General features: G+C 41.8%; 1 protein-coding gene across 1 annotated transcript in view; it reads right to left on the bottom strand.

Moving 5' to 3' along the window:
* LRRC8C (leucine rich repeat containing 8 VRAC subunit C) overlaps positions 1–12,852 on the bottom strand; it is a 73,964-nt gene extending 61,112 nt beyond the window's left edge. The window contains exon 1 of the mRNA XM_081145567.1: positions 12,582–12,852. The gene's annotated coding sequence lies outside the window, so the exon portion shown is untranslated. The remainder of the gene's footprint in view (positions 1–12,581) is intronic.
* Positions 12,853–18,637: the final 5,785 nt, after the last annotated feature.

The raw sequence follows: 18,637 nt of genomic DNA, 5'->3' as shown, positions 1-18,637 counted from the left end.
CCAGTGTATGCTTTTAAAATATACTAACAGATTACTTACATTACAAAAGAAAAAAGTGTCCCAAATCTGTATAACTTGCAACCTCCTCTCAGAAAGAAATCAGTGTTCCTGATACATGCCTAAGTAATTGAGTCTCATGAACTTTAATGACATCAAGAAACTGGGAAATTAGTTATCACTCAGGCAGTTGGCCAGCTGTCAACCAGGAGTTCAATGGCCTTTAACCAAATATTATTTTCTTTTGATGTCAAATCTAACATTTTTCTAACCATTCTCTTTTCCTATAAAATGTTCCTACCAAGAGAAAATCTTTGAATTAGCCTACTAGAGAGCTTTTACCTTACAAGAAATTTGCTATAAAACTTTGATACATGCTAATGACACAGCTATCAATGTTGTTTTTAAATGCAGGATCAGTGGACTTGTTCTATAAAGGGAGAGATAGTAAATATTTAGGCCTTACAGGTCACATCTGGTCTACGTTGCATATTCTTTTAAAAATATTTTAAACCCTTCAAAAATTTAAAAACCAATCTCAGCAAGTGGGCCATACAAAAACACACTGGAGGCCCAAACTACCTGGGCCACGGTTGGCCAATCCCTGTTGTGGTGGTTCTTGGAGGTCCCGTGGGGAGTTACTCATCTCAAAAGGAACAGAAGCTGTTGGCAGCCTCTGGATCAAGGAACTTCAGGGCATTTAAGCTATTGAGATCCTCTGTGTATCTCTCCTACTCTTGGATTTTTTAATTTTTTTTTGCTGATCCACAGCTATTTGAGCGCTTGAATGTCAAAGTCTAATGGTCATCTGAAAGGACTCTTGTTCTGCTGGGTTTAAGATGATTTACCATCTAAGTTGATAGCTTGGGCCCTAAAATTGAATAAACTTGGGGTTGGAGTTAAAACAGAACCCCTTCCCAGGAGGAGATTAAAGAGGTATTTTGATAACTGAGTGACATAAGGGATGCCCAGAAAAGAAAGTCAAGCACAGAACCCAAAGTTTCTGTCCCATGTTTTAAGTTTGAGAACTCCCATGGCCAGTGTTTCATATTTGGCACATTCCACAACTAAATGTCTGTTATATTACTAAGAAACAACCAAAGCCCTTAAAAGGAAACTTTAGAATGAGCAAGCATGCATTGTTAAGAAAAATGGTGTCTAAAACGGGAATGAGGCAAAGGAAAGGCAGACTATCCTTTCATTGTAATACTGAAGAACTGTTTTACTGGCCCCTCCAAGGATGATTTAGGGAAATATACTTTTCTTTAACTTGCTAATTACTACTGATTAAATCGACTTGTCTTTTGTCCAGTGAGTAAGCAAACCCAAAACATTATGTTTTTCACTGGCCTGAAGGACATTGCTTAGTTTTGTATCTAACCTAGCAGTGTTGTTCTAAGTTTTTCAAATAATTCCTGAACGCTCTTGGAACCCACTTTGCCACCCCGCCAGCTCCTTCATCAAGGAACTGAGTAGCTCTTTGACATGTCATTTTATATTTAAGAGTCATGCGTAACTTTCTGAAAATTACCCTTTGACAGCATTCACAAGTCTCAAGTCGCTTTGTGTTTTGCTTGCACCGAGTTTGTGCACATTTCTGCATTTGTATTTGCATTTGCCTTACAGTTAAAGTTGCATGTAGGAATTGGTTCAGAGGTTTTCTATTTGCCTGTGTCTGTAAGTGGTTATTTATAGTGTTGTGCTGTTGCGGTCAGTGAGTTCCTGGGCCCCCTACTAGACCTACAGCTTCTCAGTGGCTTAGAACACCTCTAAGAGTGAAGGCTAAGTGCTCACAGGAATTTGTCCTTTGTGTGCTAAGAGAACACCTTCTGAAACAAGTGGATTCCATTGAAGTGAAAAAAATAAGGGAAAATATGCCTGGATGATTTCATAAGGAGTTAAGAGAAATTAAGGGAAAATTTTGCCAGGTCTTGGTCTGATGGTGAATTAAAAGAATAGTTCTAAATAGACCAAAACAGATAGAAATCTACAGTTTATCGAGATAGTCCCTCCATCACCATCCCAGGCAACAGAACCAACGAAAGATGTTTTACTTTTAAAGGTGCCTTGCCTCTTTCCAGAGAGAAATTAACAGGATTCTAAAGCCTCAAATGAATGGAGTTCACACATCCCAGGCAGAAGCTAATAAATACTTATAAATATCTAGAATAAGGGAATATGAAAAATATTTATTGCCCCAGTGTCCCCCAACAAAAAAAGGGAAATCAATTCACAAAAGGGAAACTTGGAGTTTATGGGTAGTATTCAGGTCACTAAGAATAAGGAACCAAAAAATATGCAAATAGCTATCTGGTTAGCCTTCATCTGCCCTTTCTAGATTTCTTAACCAGAACTTTAATCCATGGTAATTTAGTAGTGCTTTAATAGTACTTTGCAAAGTACAATGGAATTATATAAAATTCAGTGTTCGGTTGATGTTCCTGATAATGAGGAATACCGGGACAAATCAAATAATTTTGTTTAAATGTCTTAGCTTTGACTTTATTCTAGTTGGAGAGATGATGCAAAAATTATACCTCATTTACATCAAAATGGTAAACACAGAGATACCATATGATCCAGCTATTCCACTTTTATACATATTTATCCAAAGGAAATGAAAACATATGTCCACAAAAAAAACTTGTATCTGAATGTTATTAGGGGAACTATTCCTCAAAGCCCCAAAGTGGAAACAACCTGTGTCCACCAATTAATGAATGGATAAAGAAAATACAGTATATCCATAAAATGGAATATTACCTGGCAATGAAAAGGAATAACATATTGATACATGGTATAACTTGACACATGGATAAACCTTGAATATGTGCTACGTGAAAGAAGCAAGTTACAAAAAAGGTCACATATTGTATGATATCACTTATATAAAATGTCTAGAATAGACAAAGCTATAGATTCAGAATATAGATTAGAGGCTGTCTAGTGCTTGGGTGAAGTCAAGAGTATAGTGAGTAGTGATAGCTAATGGGTACAATCTTTTTTTAGGGCAATGAAAATATTTCAAAATTAAATTATGGTAACGATTGCAAAATTCTATAATTACACTAAAAAGTATTTAATTGTATTCTTTAAACAGATCAGTGTTATAGTAAGTAAATTATATCTCAATAAAGCTGTTAAAATGTATTTTAGTTCATGCATGACTAAGCGTTCTCTAATAGGATGTCTATTTAAGGGAAGTTACTAAATTCCTTATATTTGTCTCATAAGTCAGATCATTATTTACACTAAAAATTTAAGTTTCTGTAGATATGTTCAACACATTGAATCATAACTAGTTATAATTAGCCTGTTTCTTTAATGGTTGTATATTTCAGGCACTGCTGCAGTAAGTGAAACCATGAATGTCACAGTTCTCTTTTAAGTGACAATGTAAATTGTAATTCAAGATAATTAATTTTAAGACCTGGGATTAACATTAAAATTAAGTAATTATGAATACTATTGGCAAAATACTATCATGTGATAATTTAAACCTATGTATCATATCTCTATACATAAATATATTTTATTCTTTTTAACACTCAAATAAGAGTATAATCACATACTTTATAAAATGTTATCTTGAAAACTGAAGTTTAACACTATGTCATCCACCATTGTTTAGCTTATGTGATTTATATAATAAGTAGCACATATTGATAAAATTTAAAGTAGCTTAATAGAATAGATAACTGGTAACTCAGAAAGAAAAATTATTTTTGAGATGGCCCTTTCTCAATATGAAGCTATAAATTATTTACTTACTGTATATTCTACCCAGATGACAAAAGTTATTTCCTCACCCAATCCAAATGTGTTCTTTCAGAAGGGACAATTAACTTTCTTGTTTTTGTGTTTTTTGATATTTCAAATTTATAAATAACTGAGAGCAAAAAGCAAAATAAGAGATTCTTGGCCTCTAGAGAAATTAAAATTCTGAGATTTCTTAAGTACCATCTGATTTAGTTGTTTCTAGTTAATAAGCCAACCACCAGTATGACCTTTCATTATCACTGGGCATCTATATTGTTATCCAAAGACATTTAAAAATGTTGCTTTAAGATTATGTTCTAAATTTGGAGCAATAAAAAAGGTTTTTTTTTATATTCAAAACATTTAATACACGCTAAATAGCCATGTTTCTGCTCCCCACATTATAATCCCGGATGTGGAACTAACAAGTAAAAGGGATGCTGGAAATAATTAGTTTTAATTGATTTACTCCTAATTATTTAATTAGGTCAACAGTAGGCTGTTCTGTTTGTTGCATTCACATTTATGGGGAAAGCTCTCAAGTTAAAAAAAAAAGTTAATGTGATTATATTATTAATGTGATTATATTATTAGGTACCCTTTCAAGATAAGTAAAATCTTCACATTTATGTACAAGGGCGGACTAAAACAGACTTACTTCTAATATTTTGTTTGTAAATTTTAAATAGCCGGATGTCAATCAAAGAGGAGTGTGGCACTTATTTTTAGTCGTTGCTTTGCAGACTCTTTAGGATGCGTGGTATGTGTAGCTGAGTTGGCCCCAACTCCTGGTGACTCAATCAATGAGTGATGTCCATAAAGTTCTGTCCTCAACAGCCCTGCTCAGCTGCTGTAGACTCCTATCTGGTTTTTCTCTTTTCCTGTTCCCTTCTATTTTTCATTATTGCTTTTTCTAAAGAACTCTGCCTTCTCATAATGTGCCCTAGGTAGGACAGCTTCAGTTGTGTCATTTTTGCCTCCAGCAAAGTTTCAGGCTTAATTTGTTCTGAGACCCACCTGTTTGTCTTTCTGGTTCAGGATAGAGGTCTCTTTCAACACCAAATTTCAAATAAATCAGTTTTTTTCTGTCAGTCTTCTTCACTGTCCTTAGGATGTAGAATCCTAATTTCTAATCCTAAGTTTATAAAAAGGGATATTTTTAGTTCTTCCTTTGCAATATTTATGTCGTGTGTGTCCCCCCCCCCCCCCCGTTTATTGCACTAGCTAGCCTCCTGTATAATGTTGACTGGGGATAAGACTTGCCAGTGGAAACCAGTTAAAGAGACACCAAGTCAATTGTCAACTGCAGTCAAGAGTCTAGTGACCTTGAACCCACATTTTTATCTAGTCTAACAATGATATCTAACTATCCACTATTCCTATAAAATGTCCCTAGTATGAATGAATTTTTGAACTGGAGTATTAGAAACCTTTCCTCTTTTATATAAGACTGAAATAAAACTTTAACATATCCTCATAAATGATTTGTCCCAAAAGTTTTTTCTAACAGTCAATTCAGTCTACTAGTTATTTACCATCATCTTCTTAAGAATAATTTTACTTTTGCGTTCATGGCATATAGTTAGCCTTTCTCTATCTTGTGCTTCATTCATTTATTCATTAAACAAATATTCACTGATCCTTTGCTACATATTAGGTATTATTCTAAATATCAGTGATACAGAAATGAACCAAACAAAACAAACAAAAATCTAGTATATTTGTATGGTTGGTTTATTTGTTTTTCTTCCAGGTACAACCCTGTACTTACCTTAAATGAATTTCATTGCTTAGTTTTCACTATTTCCTTTTTAATTATTTTATTTTCTTTCATTTCATTTTGCCAAGCTCATTTCCAATCCTTGCTTCCACACCATGTTGCTCTCTCTGCCATGGAGCCAGGTATAGAAATACCAGATACATGTTTTCTATTATGCAACCAGACCCTTAGATAAAATGCTAAACACGCAACTCAGGTCCAAACCCTAGACATACCTCCAGTTGCCAGCTTCTCAACTTTAACTACTTTCTGGTTAGGGATCCACATGATTGTGCATTAACTAGAATGTTGTATGTGCAGGACAATAATTCCTAACTTTGCTGAAAAGAACATTAAGGATATAACCTTGCTAATGTCAAGGGAGATAATATGAATTAGCCTGACAGTGTTTTCCTAATGAAGCTAACCTCATATTTATTTTTAAAATACAAGGTGTTATTAGCTAAATAATTTTCTATAGTATTTTCCACAAGCAAGATCTATAGGTTATATCTTTCCCATTTTTAAAAAAGATATTTGAACCTGTTTCTAATTTTCATAAATCTCTAAGATATTTGAGAAAGACTAGTTAGTAATTTTTAATGATTTGACAAATTCTTCAGATACACAGGGAAAACTCACAGGACCCATGAGTTTCCATATATTTAGCTTATTTAGTGACTTTTCCATAGGATTTACTTTGCTGTCCTGACTTTATATTTTATAAAATACCTGTCCCTAATTTCTAATCACATATAGAAATATCTTTGTATATATATTTCATGACTCTACTAAGAAGGACAACTTCTAATTGCAATGTCAAATTTCATTACCAGAATTAAAAATAACAGAAAAGGAAATGGATACAGCCCAAAATGGTAGGTTAGAAACGTTACTATAAAATATATCATTAATATCATTAATATTTAATCCACAACTCTTTCTTGAGTAGCTATGTCCCAGGCACCGTGCAGGTGCTGTGCACACAGAAGTAAGACAGACAGACAGATACGGCCAATACGGCCTCTGCCCTCATGGAAGTTCACTGCAGCTCTTAAAATCAAACTAAGGAAAAAGATGCTGAAAAGCAAAGACACTTCTGAAGTGTGGGGTAAAGGAAAGGGAGAAGGTCAATTTGATTAAGATAAAACCTGGAGGATAAGATGAGCTGTTTTAGGGGGAAGGGAGGAAGCAAGAGGCAGCAGGCTCCAACCGCTGAAAGGAGCCCGTATAGTGCAGAGAAACCGGGCTCCTCTAGCCCTCACGCCGCCCGAGCTTAGACAGCAGGGCCCAGGCTGATGCTCCCCCGGGACCCGAAGCACGGAACCGAAAATGAAAAGCTCCGAATGACTTCAGAAGCCCCACCCTCCCCAAATATCTACTTGTTATGAGCGAAAATCCCTTTGATAGGAAACATACTGTTTCGCATTTATAAATAAGTGGCTTAAAATATAAATGCTCTAATAAGGACAAACTCACTTATATTTATATAATTGACCAGTCACATGAATGGCTAATATCAGAGTCTTCCCAGCATAAGACAAGTAAATAAAGGATGTTGAGCATTTAAAGTCTGGGGAAGGCTTCCCGTCCTGGAAAAATAAGAATGTGGGTAGAGGAGGCTTGGGAAGATAACTTTATGAATTTAATAATTTTGCCAAGGTACAACCGGGACAATAAGAAGCCTTATATTTTTCACATATGTATTTCAGCTTAAGAGCCAATAATGTATGCCTTTTTATAAGGCAAATAAAAGCAATCTAATTCCAGAGAATTTGTTAATGAATGTATCATATGCATCCATACAAATATATATACTATTCTTCATGTCTTTTACTCCATATGGCTCTTTGGGGAGTTTCTAACAATACAGAATCAGGTTACACCAATAGGGGGGTGATCTTGCCTGTGCGGAAAACTGGTTCTGGGGAGCAGGGTAAAAAGCTCTTAAATAATGGTTTGTAGCCTGCCCTAAGACCACATTACATAAACAGATATGTAATGTATCTATGACATTCTAATTCATCTAAAATAGGCTTGGGGAGGGAGAGCAATCATGAAAGAAAGGTTGAAAAGCACTTTTCTACGAGCTCCATTATATTCTTTCCAGGGTTGCAAGCCATTGGGGCAGTTTTTTGGTTTAGCACAAGGAAGTCTCCTCTTGGCTCTACCTTCCTACCCTTGTCCAGTATGGGAATAGCTTTTTTTCTTCTTTTTTCTTCTGAGTCCTTAGAGCATTTCTTTAAAGAACATATAGTTCTCCTGGATTCCTTTGACTCAAAAGACTTCAGTCATTTGAAACCCTTTCAGCTACTTCCCTAAGCTTTAAATCATTTCGCTTAAAAATTTTTAATTTTGCCAATTCTCCCTTTTCTTTTCTGAACTCTATTCACTTTCTGAACCCATACTGTCATTTCTCTACCAACTGCCATTCACAGTTAGATACACTGTAAACTACAGAACCATATTTTAAAAGGACACCCATCCAACACCAGAGAATAATCCTAAATTCACTCTTAGAATCTGTGACAGTGTGTTAGACTTCTATGGTAGCCTGGGTTATTTGTTTCATGCCTGATATTGGAAAAGAGTTCAGTTATTCTCTACCTTTGACTATTAAGAAAACTTTCAATATGCTTTTGACAAACTACTTTAAGCAAAGCTCTGAAATTACCCCTCCGGTCCGTCTGTGCCAGCCCTGGAATCAAATGGGAGTACATTACTGTACTAGAAGTTCAAGGCCACACTAGTTTCTCTTGCCCACCTTGACCCCCCAGTCTCTTTCCTATTTCTTCTCTTTTTGTTTTTAATATGTTTTTATTGATTTCAGAGACAGAAAGGGAGAGGGAGAGCTAGAAACATCAATGTTGAGAGTCATGCATGCCCCCTACCTCCTATTTCTATAGTCCGAGAATGAGCAACATCAAGCAGGCCTGCCATATGGTACTACAGTCGTGCTTCACTGCTTTTAACTCCTCCTTCTTATTTCTTTCACCTCTCATATTTGTGGTGAGACTGTCTGGGTCTTTTCTCTGTGCTAATTCTCTCATTAAGGTCACTTCTGGTTGTAGCCAACACACTGTGCCACTGTTAATTTTATTTCCAAGCAAAGGGGTTTGAAATCCTCCTTTCTTATTCTCTCAACCTTCTAAGGTAAATGTTCCTTCAGATAAATCTGATTCCTAATTAAAGAGGTCCATCTGGACTGTTAGCCCATCTAAAAGGCCAAACACTCAAACATTGTTGGCGTGCTCAATATACCTACATCTAAGGCAGTTATCGTATCATCATGGGAGCAATTTACTCATGAAAATGCACCATCTTACATGGTACCTAATGGCCAAGGCTTTGTTTAAGAACTATGCCCTTCCAGTAAATGGAATGCCAGTCACACTGGTGGAGAAGGCTGCGATGGACAAGTCTCAAAATAAAGAGGAGGGTGCCACTAACAATCATGTACCAGAGATAAATAATTTGAGTGTCTTTCCTAATTACTTTAAGAATCTCTCTCAGAAGATCTGACTCATCTTTCGGTCAGGAAGTAGAAACCATATAAGTTTTATACAAAGCAGAAGTTGTAAAGAAATAGAAAAATGTCCTTGTCCTCAGAGTTTATAGTCTTTCATAGGATATTCCTTAGGCAAATCACTAAAAAAGCAAAACAAAACAAAAATTGTTTTAATGCATGAGGGGTACATGTTGTTGCCTGAATTAAAAGTGAAAAAAGAACTTAAAATGCAAGGTGCATGAGCTCAGATAGGATGTAGCATTTAGGGTGGGCCTCGAGGGAGATGCAGAATTTCAGCCAGTAGAGGTTCAGTTAAGGGTGGGGTGTGTGGTGGGCAGACTCTGGGTTTGTCATGGTGCCTTCCACAAGAGATAAGCAAGGCTGAGAAATCAGGAGAGGCAGAAAACAGGAAAGTGTTTTTGCCAAAAAATACAAATTCCAACCGATTGAAACACGGCTAGTAAAGTTCTAAAAAATGTGCAGAGTGGAACAAAGGAAAAACTACAAAAGGTGAGTAAACATGTATAAGTCAGTACTATGAAAAAAGAATGTGATTCAAAAGTCAAAGATGCTAAAAACCGGATAAGACCTTTCTGCAGCCATATGAAGAGTGAATCACAGACAGCAGTGACGAATCACTATATACACATGAAATATACAAAAAGTGAAATACAGCAGAAATTTCAATTAGGACTAACCAGGATACAGGGGTATTCATCCGTCCCACTTACTAAGCACCTACGAGGTGACAGGAACTGCTTTTTTATGCAATATTACATTTAATCCTAACAATGATCCCACCAGGTAGGCTTTATGAATCCCATTACATATGAGGAAACTGGGGCTCGTAGAAATTGAATAGTGTGAATTAGCTGGCACTGCGACCATGCAGTAAAGCCAGAATTTGATATCAGCTTTTCTTATCTTGAGACTATGCTCTTTACCCCATGCCAATCTAGGATGATTTATATTTTAAGATAAAGTGGATTCAAGGATGCCTCCACAGTAATTTTACCCTTGCTGTTTGCAACATGCTTTCATAAGTGATCCAGGGGTGGAGATACAGCTAGTCTTTGAAAGTGTAATGTATATAGTCCATCAGTCCATCACTGTCATGTGAATGAGAACAGCTGATGAGCAGAAGTGACATGTCCATTAGGTTAAGCTCTTAATCGGTCATTTAATAGAGATCAGTGGCAAGGTTTGGGAAACAGATGGCCCTGATTCCAAATATGAATTCTGCTATATACTAGTTACATGAAAAATCCTGGACAGGTGACTTTACTTCCTTGACCTCGGTTTTTTTCATACAGCCATAATGTTAACAATACAGTTATGTAGGAAAAAGAAAGAGGGAGCTTTGGATAATGGAAAAGTACATCATTAAGGCTAAAAAGGCTTGGCTTCATTCAAGCATTAATTTAGCTGAATGGTCTTGGGCAAGTCACACACTCTGAGCCTCTTTATTATGTGAAATGTGGATGGCATCATCTACCTTAAGGGTTTGTTGTGAGTCTGCGATAATGTGTGTCAGGTACCTAGAGCAGCTAGACTATATTATAGTACCATATTAAATCATTAACACAATGCTGCACAAAATAGTTATAAATTTCCACCCATTTTTTAAACTTGCGCTTTATTAAAATGCTATTGGTGACTATAACTTAAAAATACTACACACCATTTAAAAACCATAACGACAATTTGGTAAAAACTGGATGGATATCTTAGAAGTTAAAATATGGCTAACTTTGCATTCTTTTTAAAAGATAAACTGATAAACTTCATATAAGTGGAAAATGATTCATTCTTTTCTCTTACAGTCCGTGTACTTTTTTTCACTAAAAGCATCGTCTTCTAAAAACACATTGCATTAAGTGCTTAGTCAATCTGAGGAATAAGGAATTAGTACCATTAACAAAGGCTTTGATAATTCTATTACTAAGAAAACTGTTAAACATGCTCTCTGATATGACTGCTGTCAGTGGGCCCTATCCATGGTCAACATCTCTTCCCTGAACCATAAAACATATCCATCCTTGCAGGCCTGCCCCATCTTCCCCTCAAAAACAAACAAACGAGCTAACCTAGAGTGTTTAAGTTAATGACTCCCAAGTAAAGCAAACCAGGGTTCCTACACCCCTATTTCAACAAGTGGAAGAGAAATGCAAACATCACAGATTACAGCTGTATACATCTAGTCCGTTAATCTATGTCTACACGTCCAACCCATGGAACTTCACAAAAGCTGAGCAAATTTTGTGAAGTCCAACTTTCACTTGGAGTTTACACAAATCATTTAAAACACAGGGAGAGAATGTGCACGTCCTGTAAAGACTGGCCCTGGCGACGGTTCAGTGTGGTGCCCACCTAAAGGGGGACCCCTGCTTCTGCTCTCTCACCTCGAGGGCATTGTGAAGGACCTGTCTGTGGAGAAGTCTTGTGCACGCCTTAGGAGACGAGTGCACAGACCAGGCCCGAGTGTGGCCCGTGCGGAGGCTGCATGGGCCCCATCTGGGAGGGCTGGCGAGGAGCGTGCGGCTCGGGCAGGGCTGCCATTTTCTCCACCTATACCTCCGGCCACGGAGCCTCCCTCCACCCGCGCCAGCGCTCCCGCAGGACGGGCGGGTGCCTCTTTCTCACTTTAGGGAGCACAGGGACTTGGGAGGGGTTCCCCACTGGTTTGCTGGGAGTTTTCAATGCTTTAAAAGAATCTGAAACCAGGTGCAGTTCGGCCCTAACCCTGAGCCACCCGTCCTCGGATGCGGGCTGGGCGCCTCTGTTCCGAAGGAACCGGAGTCGGAGGCGCACCGGCCGGCGGGGGGGGCGGGGGGGGGGACCGGGCCGAGGGAGGGAAGAAAGAAATGAGCGCCCACGGAGCGCATCCCGAGGTTGCCGCGGTGCCCGCTGCATCCCTGAGCGCCTCGTTCCCGGGAACCGGCTGGAGAGGGGAAAGGCCAGCGCGCCCGGTCGGGGCTCCCGCAGCGCCCTGGCCTCAGCCCCGGGCCTAGACACCTGGCCCGCGGGGCCCGCCGCGGCTCAGCCCGGTCTCCCCTCGGGTCCTGCCAGGCGGCGGCATCACGCTCTCGGTCCCTTCGGGGACCTTCAAATTCCTCTGCCACCAAAGTGTTACTTCGGGGGCTCGGGGGTGGCAAGGGGACAGCACACCAGAAGGGGCAGGCCCCGGGGTCTCCGGGATTTTTAAGATCGTAAAGAACCACGATCGTGCCCGCCGCGGCCCCGTTTTCCCCTGTCCCCCACCCCCACCCCCCGAGTCCGCAGACCTGCGGCGGCCGCGCTGCGCTCGGCGCCAGGCGGGGGACCCGCGCCCGGAAGCCCGGGATGGGTGGGGGAGGGGTTGGCGGGTCCCCGAGCCCTAGCTGGCAGCGCGGGGCTCCAGGGACCACACGCCGGGCAGGCGACCGCGCTCCGCCCGCCGAGCGCCGGGGCAGGCAGGGACCAGGCGGGGGGAGCCTTGGCCCCGGCGCACCTAGCGGACCGAGCCCCGCGGTCCCCTGCGGGCCGCCCTTCTCCATCCCTCCGCGGTCCCGCCCTTACCTCTGGGCGCGAGGGTGTCGGCCGCCGAGGGTGCTGGGGCGCCGCGAGGTGCCTCCCGGCCGGGCTCAGCGGCGGCCAGCGACAGCGGGGTCGCCCGCGGGGCCGCTGCTCATGGCTCGTCGCGCCCGGAGCACTGCGGCCGCGGCCACGGCGGCGCCTCCCTCTCGCCCTCTTCGCGGGCTCGGAGCCGGGACGCAGCTAACGCCCCTGCCCCGCAGCCCTCCTCCTCTCCGCCTCCGGGGCGCGGACCGAGCCGCCTCCAGCGCCGCCCCGCGCGCAGCCGGGCCAGCGGCAGCCAGCGCCGCCCAGCGCCCGGCCCCGGGGTCGCCGCGGCCGCGCCAGCCCACCGCGCGGTCCCAGCCCCCCTGTGACGCAGCCGCCGCGCCCGGGAACTTCCTCCCGCAGAGACCACCCCGCGCCCGCCGCCGGCCGGGGAGCGCCGCGCCCGCCGCCGGGCACTTTCTTCGGGATGTGGGGAGAAAAACCCTCCCGCCGCTTCCCCGCGGGGCCCCTCGGGCCTCGGACCCGCCCACCTGGCGGCTCAGCCCCGGGAACGGGCCGGGTCCGCGGATCCCCCGCCGTCCCTGACAATGCGCGGAGAGCCCGAGGCTTCCCTGCGCGCGGCGGCCGCGGCGGCCCCGCAGCTCCGCCCGGGGCGGCTGGAGCGCGCGGCTACCACTAAAAATAGCCCCTCTGGGGGCTCCGGGGGAGAACCCGGGTCGCGGGAGAGGTAACCCCGCCTCCTGACTGCCCTCCACCCCCGTGAACCCAAGGGTGGGAGTGGTCGTGGGACGCGTAGAGGTAGACGCAGAAAGAGGGGGGCTAAAGCTAATTTCCCTGGACCTTGAAGCCCATCAGCCCTTTGACAATGAAGTCTCCTCTCCGGCAGGAGCCCCCATGATCCAGGACACTGACAGCCGGGCTCCCCGATCTTCTCAGCAGCAGGTCCCTGGGACCCTGGAATGGAATGCGCGCCGCCTGCAATTCCAGGCAGTGCGTGAAGGAGTTGACCGTGCAGGTCCAAACCACCTGTTGTTTAAGAGTATGGGGGGGGGGGTCTTTCTTATTGATCTGAACCATGCTTTTCTTCTCCACACTCCCCTACCCAATTTCAGGATGAAAATGCAAACTCTGTTTTCCGGAAAGCTGACAGCATTCTATACGGAAAATCTGCCCAGTGAAAAAATGTACAGACAAGATTACTAAGTAATACAGTCATCTGGGATGCCTTATCAACACCAGCTATTCTACAAGCACCAAAAGTTAAACAATTGTTCTGTCCCGGCAGCCTGGAAAAAGACTGATGTATGTTAATAGAGCAATTAATAGACAACTAATATTCTTTCACTGGCTGGTTTCTTCTTACACATCAGGCCTTAAGAAGGTAGGCACCTCCGTTTACCCCATTTCTGTTTCCAAGTCATAATGAAAATTTGTCCAAAGGTGTTCTCTTGGGCTTTATCTGCCTTCCCCCAGCTCACCTGGCAAACTCCTACACTTTTGCAATTCCAGCACTGTTTTGGGGTTTCCCTCCCAGAAGACTACCTTAAATCCTTTTAGCCCTTAGGAGATGGCTCCACTACCAACATTAATTAACCTCAATCAAGACAAAAATCTAGGGTGGGGCCTTCCTCCTAGACAGCAGGTGGGAAAATTCCTGGAGAGTTCCTAGGGAAAAGGCAGAGGCTGACTTCAGAAATTTGCTAAAATTTTCAAGTACTTTGCAACTAGGTACTAGCTGAAGTAGGATCAGCTGTTAAATATATTTAATTGCTCCATGAGGCAAGTACTAAGGGCACAGACCACCTGTGGTGGGCCTCATCCTGCCAATGCTTTCTGAGCACACCTCTGTCCTTCTTGTACTATGGGCACCCAGACCTCAAGCTTAGGCATCCCCAAAATGCTCCCTTGCTACCCAGTGTCAAGGAACCATTCAACCCGAGACTTTGGTCTCAGATGAACCAAAAATACTACTCTTCCAGTGTAAAAGTAAAGGAGTAACTGCTACTTTTTTTTTTTTAATCATCAGTGATCTAATTACTGTAGGGTACTATTGAGAATTAGATAACATACTTAAAGCAGCAAGAACAGTGCCAAGCACTTTATAAGTATTCAATCAGGGTAGCTGCTATGTACCTTTACTGTTCCTCATTGCCCGGAAAGCAAAGGGACTGGGAACAGCAAGAAGGTTTGGAAATGGGATATGAACCCCACAAGTTGAGTCTTTTTACTCCCCTCCTCCACTTGCTTATTTGTAATACTTTTGTCTACTTTGTGCCTGCTTTCTAAATCGGGTGAACTGGATAGTTCTATGTGTAATCAGGTAATTCACATACACACTAAAGTCTGAGGGGCACTAGTCTGAAACCACTATGTAATACTGCTTGGGTCGCTATTTTTTTTTAATTTAATTTTGTAGCATGTAAACCTTAAGTCTAGTCATCTCGTCTCAGTCAACCTAACTCAAGTCAACTTTCACATTTAGCAAGCCCTCAGGAAAGCACCAGGTGAATCGGCAATCAGTCAGCCAACTGCTGTGAATGCTGGACCCTGAGAGGCTCGAGGTATAAGGCTTACCCTCACTTCAGGGTGTTCACAGAGCATGGCACATGAATCGCATAAACCATTTCAAACTAAATATAATTGAAGTTCAGAGAAATGAGAGGGCATTGTGGGCTAGGGGTCTATGCAGAGCCACCACCTTGACCTTTCACAGAATACTCAATTCTTCAGGCCGAAGTCAGACATTCTAGATGGGCTTCCAGGATGAGTTCCCACACTTAGAATCCACGTTGTTACAAGCTAACCATGTACTGGCTGGCAGTAGGGAGCGAAGTAGACTTTTTCTGGGGAGTACAGGGCCATGGTGAGAGATTTAGAATGATACAGAAAGATGTGGGCTCCAATCCTGGGTCCACAACTCACTAGCTCTGTGGCTCTGAGCTTCTTAATCTTTGGACCCCAGCCCCCATCTGTCTATCGGAACGCAGATACCTACCTTTTAAGGTTCTAGGAAAAATATCTGCAACCCCGCTAGTCGGTCCTATGGAAATGGTAATTATATTTACATTGTTTGTTGTTAGCTAGAATGCAGGCTGGGTTATATCATTTCTTGAAGGTTTATTTCAAAAGTGGCCTTTTCTGTGAAGTCTCTGCAGGCTCCAGACAAGTGTAATTCTCCCGCCCTTGGGCTCCCACAGCACTTGCTTTTGAACCTCTATTTTAACACTTACCATGGTGTGCTGCCATTTATCTCTACATTTCTGCTCTACTACTGTATCTTTATTCATCTCTATGCCAACACCTAGCATAGAGCCTGGTATTAAATGTTGAAAGAATGAGTTTTGAAGTGTTCTACTGGTCCTGACTTTCAGTGTATACTTGTATTAAACTAAAGCCTCGAATGAATCCGTTAGCTCATAAAGACTTTATATTAAAATAAACTGTTAAGTACATGTGTCTGCTTAAGCCTTGATTTTTCAGTGCTGGGCTTGTTCTTTAAGACCAACCTGCCATTCTTGCTTTGTTTCGTATTTGATGGCAGTTGATCCTGCCTAGTAATAGTGAAAGTAAAATCTAAATTCTAAACCAAAACCACCAGCATTCTCTGTCACTCTGTGCACATCTGCTCCCCAGACCATTTCTGAGCTTTGTGGGAAGGATCCTAAGCTAACAGAAAGTATTGTTGTTTTAAGTTTCAGCTGTTAACACTGTTGCAACCATTAGCACTTTCTGAATTAAGAGCTGCAAGATAAAACCCACCCTTAGCAATAATTTTGAAATCCTTGACTCTAGGCCATTCAAAATGCTGGGACAGGGAGAATTAAACTTCCCCTAGAAAATGTCTTGTGAGACAATTGTCTAAGAGGTGATACGGTCAAATGTGGTCTTGACCCTAAAATGGCAGTTGACTTTATGCCAGAGGGGAGGGTGGTGGTGCTGAGAACCTAAAAACAGGATACTAAAAACTTTAGGTCAAATTCTTCTAAAATCAGCCCTTCATATTTTATACCACCCTACCCCACCCCTCCTCCTCAACAAACACGATAGAAGTAGTTGGTCCCCCTAACTTGTGAGATATTCTTCGGAAATAATGAGTCAGCACTTATTAGGTACACACTATGTGCTCAGTATGTATTACCTTTATATATCTTGTTTAATCACCGTAGCTATCCACTAGGTAGGCAGTGCTATTTTCTCCTATTGACAGAGGAGGAAACTGAGGCACATTATAATCAAGTAACTAGACAAAGGTCATGTGACCAATGAGTGGAAGAGGCAGGATTTGTACCCAGGTAAGTCTAATTTCAGAGTTCTCATGCTTAACTACTACTCAGTCACAGGGCAAAGGTACAGTTATTTTAAAATTGAATCAAAGTGTATTCAATACTGTTAATGATTTTTTTCAGTCATTTTTGAAATTGCATTTGTTTGTGCTTGCCCAGTAGTGTACTCACACCCTAAGAGTGCCTTCGTGAGGTGATTTTACAGCTCAGCTTTAACTCAAAAGCATTTTACGACTGGAAAAAAAAACCTTTTTAATGAAAGATCATGAAGTGTCTGTGGCTCTGAGTTTAGGCAATGTAAAGTATACCAGGCAGAGAGCCTCATTCTTGGAATTATTGTTCACATGGGCCAATGATAAATAGGTCACTCAATAGATATGCAGGGTAACTTTAAAGTAAAAAATGAGTTTGACATTCTCAGCAGAGATTTTTCTGTACCCACATACCGCTGCTATAACTGTATTACGAAATAATATTTGCTTGCTACCATTAAGCACGCGCAGCCACTGAACTGGGAACTTTCATGTATTATTAACTCATTAATTAAGTCTACAAATGACTGGCTCTAGCCGTGAACTGAATTATTCTAATGATAATGAAATACTCTTAAGGGGTTTAGAACTTGCTTACTTATTAAAAAACAAATTAAAAACACGGCTCCTAAGGAAGGTAACTCATTTTTCACAGGACTCAAAAATTTCAGCCATTTCTTAACACCGTATCATATTGTGCATATGGAATGTACCATAGAACATCTCAGATCCGGTTTAACATCGACTCGCTTCAAATTTCAGTGACATCAGCCCTGACCAAGCACATAATTTCAAGCCTGAGGAATTGCTTTTTCCCTTTGACTAAGAAACTTCTCTTTTTCTGAGGCATAAAGACCAAGGGCTCAGGAAACCCTATCAGAGTAGTGAAACTGAAGATGCTCTTGTTACTCACGTGACTCTTTCTTTGGAAAAGTATCGCGGACGGTGCTTTGTACACTTAGAAAACGCTATAACCACGCCCAGACGCCCTCTTCTTAAAGACACCGCCCCGTAGTGACACAAGATGCATGTTCATGAGCCTTTTTGGAGTTCATTTATTAATTTCCTGAATTGACTCACGTTGTTTACCTCTCTGGAGGGTAGGTGGAGGGCAAGAAGAAGGCCTGGTTTGCCTTCTCAGTATCAATGATAGGGACCATTAATGGTCACTTTTATTGCTATTTGTGAAAAGATCATAAACTGGGATTGATGAGACCTGGATTCCAGGCATGGCTCTGCTATTGACTAACTTTGGGACTTGGGATAAGTCTCTTAATATCATTGGATCATCAGTCTCTTTGAGGTGAAGGGGTTAAAATAGGCAATTTCTTAGGATGTGTTCAATGTTAAAACTTCACATCAGTCTTAAAATGATACATATTTATCTTTCCTAGATTTCAGTCAGTGATGGGTACAATCACCACCATGTAATCAAGGAAGCAGAAAGGCGTCCATTTCTGCTCTCTATGGGAAATCTGTCTAAAGCAGGGTATATTAGTCAGGCAACATCTTCCCATAGCACCTTTGTCTTCCGCCATCCGTTGTCAGTGAGATGGAGCCATTCCTCTACTGAGACATTTCCAAGCAGATTTCTGTAGGACTCTACCCTTTGAGCACCCTGTGGTCAAATTCATTTGGGGTACACTATATCCCTCTTAGAGATCCACAATGCATATTAACATGCTTAATGCTCTGAGAAGTCCTGCATTAAAAATACTTGTTAACTTGGCTGAACCTA

This window comes from Miniopterus schreibersii (genome assembly GCF_964146895.1).
Source record: "Miniopterus schreibersii genome assembly, chromosome: 8".
In the NCBI taxonomy this organism is placed as follows: domain Eukaryota; kingdom Metazoa; phylum Chordata; class Mammalia; order Chiroptera; family Miniopteridae; genus Miniopterus; species Miniopterus schreibersii.
The sequence above is the reverse complement of the archived record's forward strand: the minus strand, read 5'-3'. Positions and strand labels throughout refer to the sequence as shown.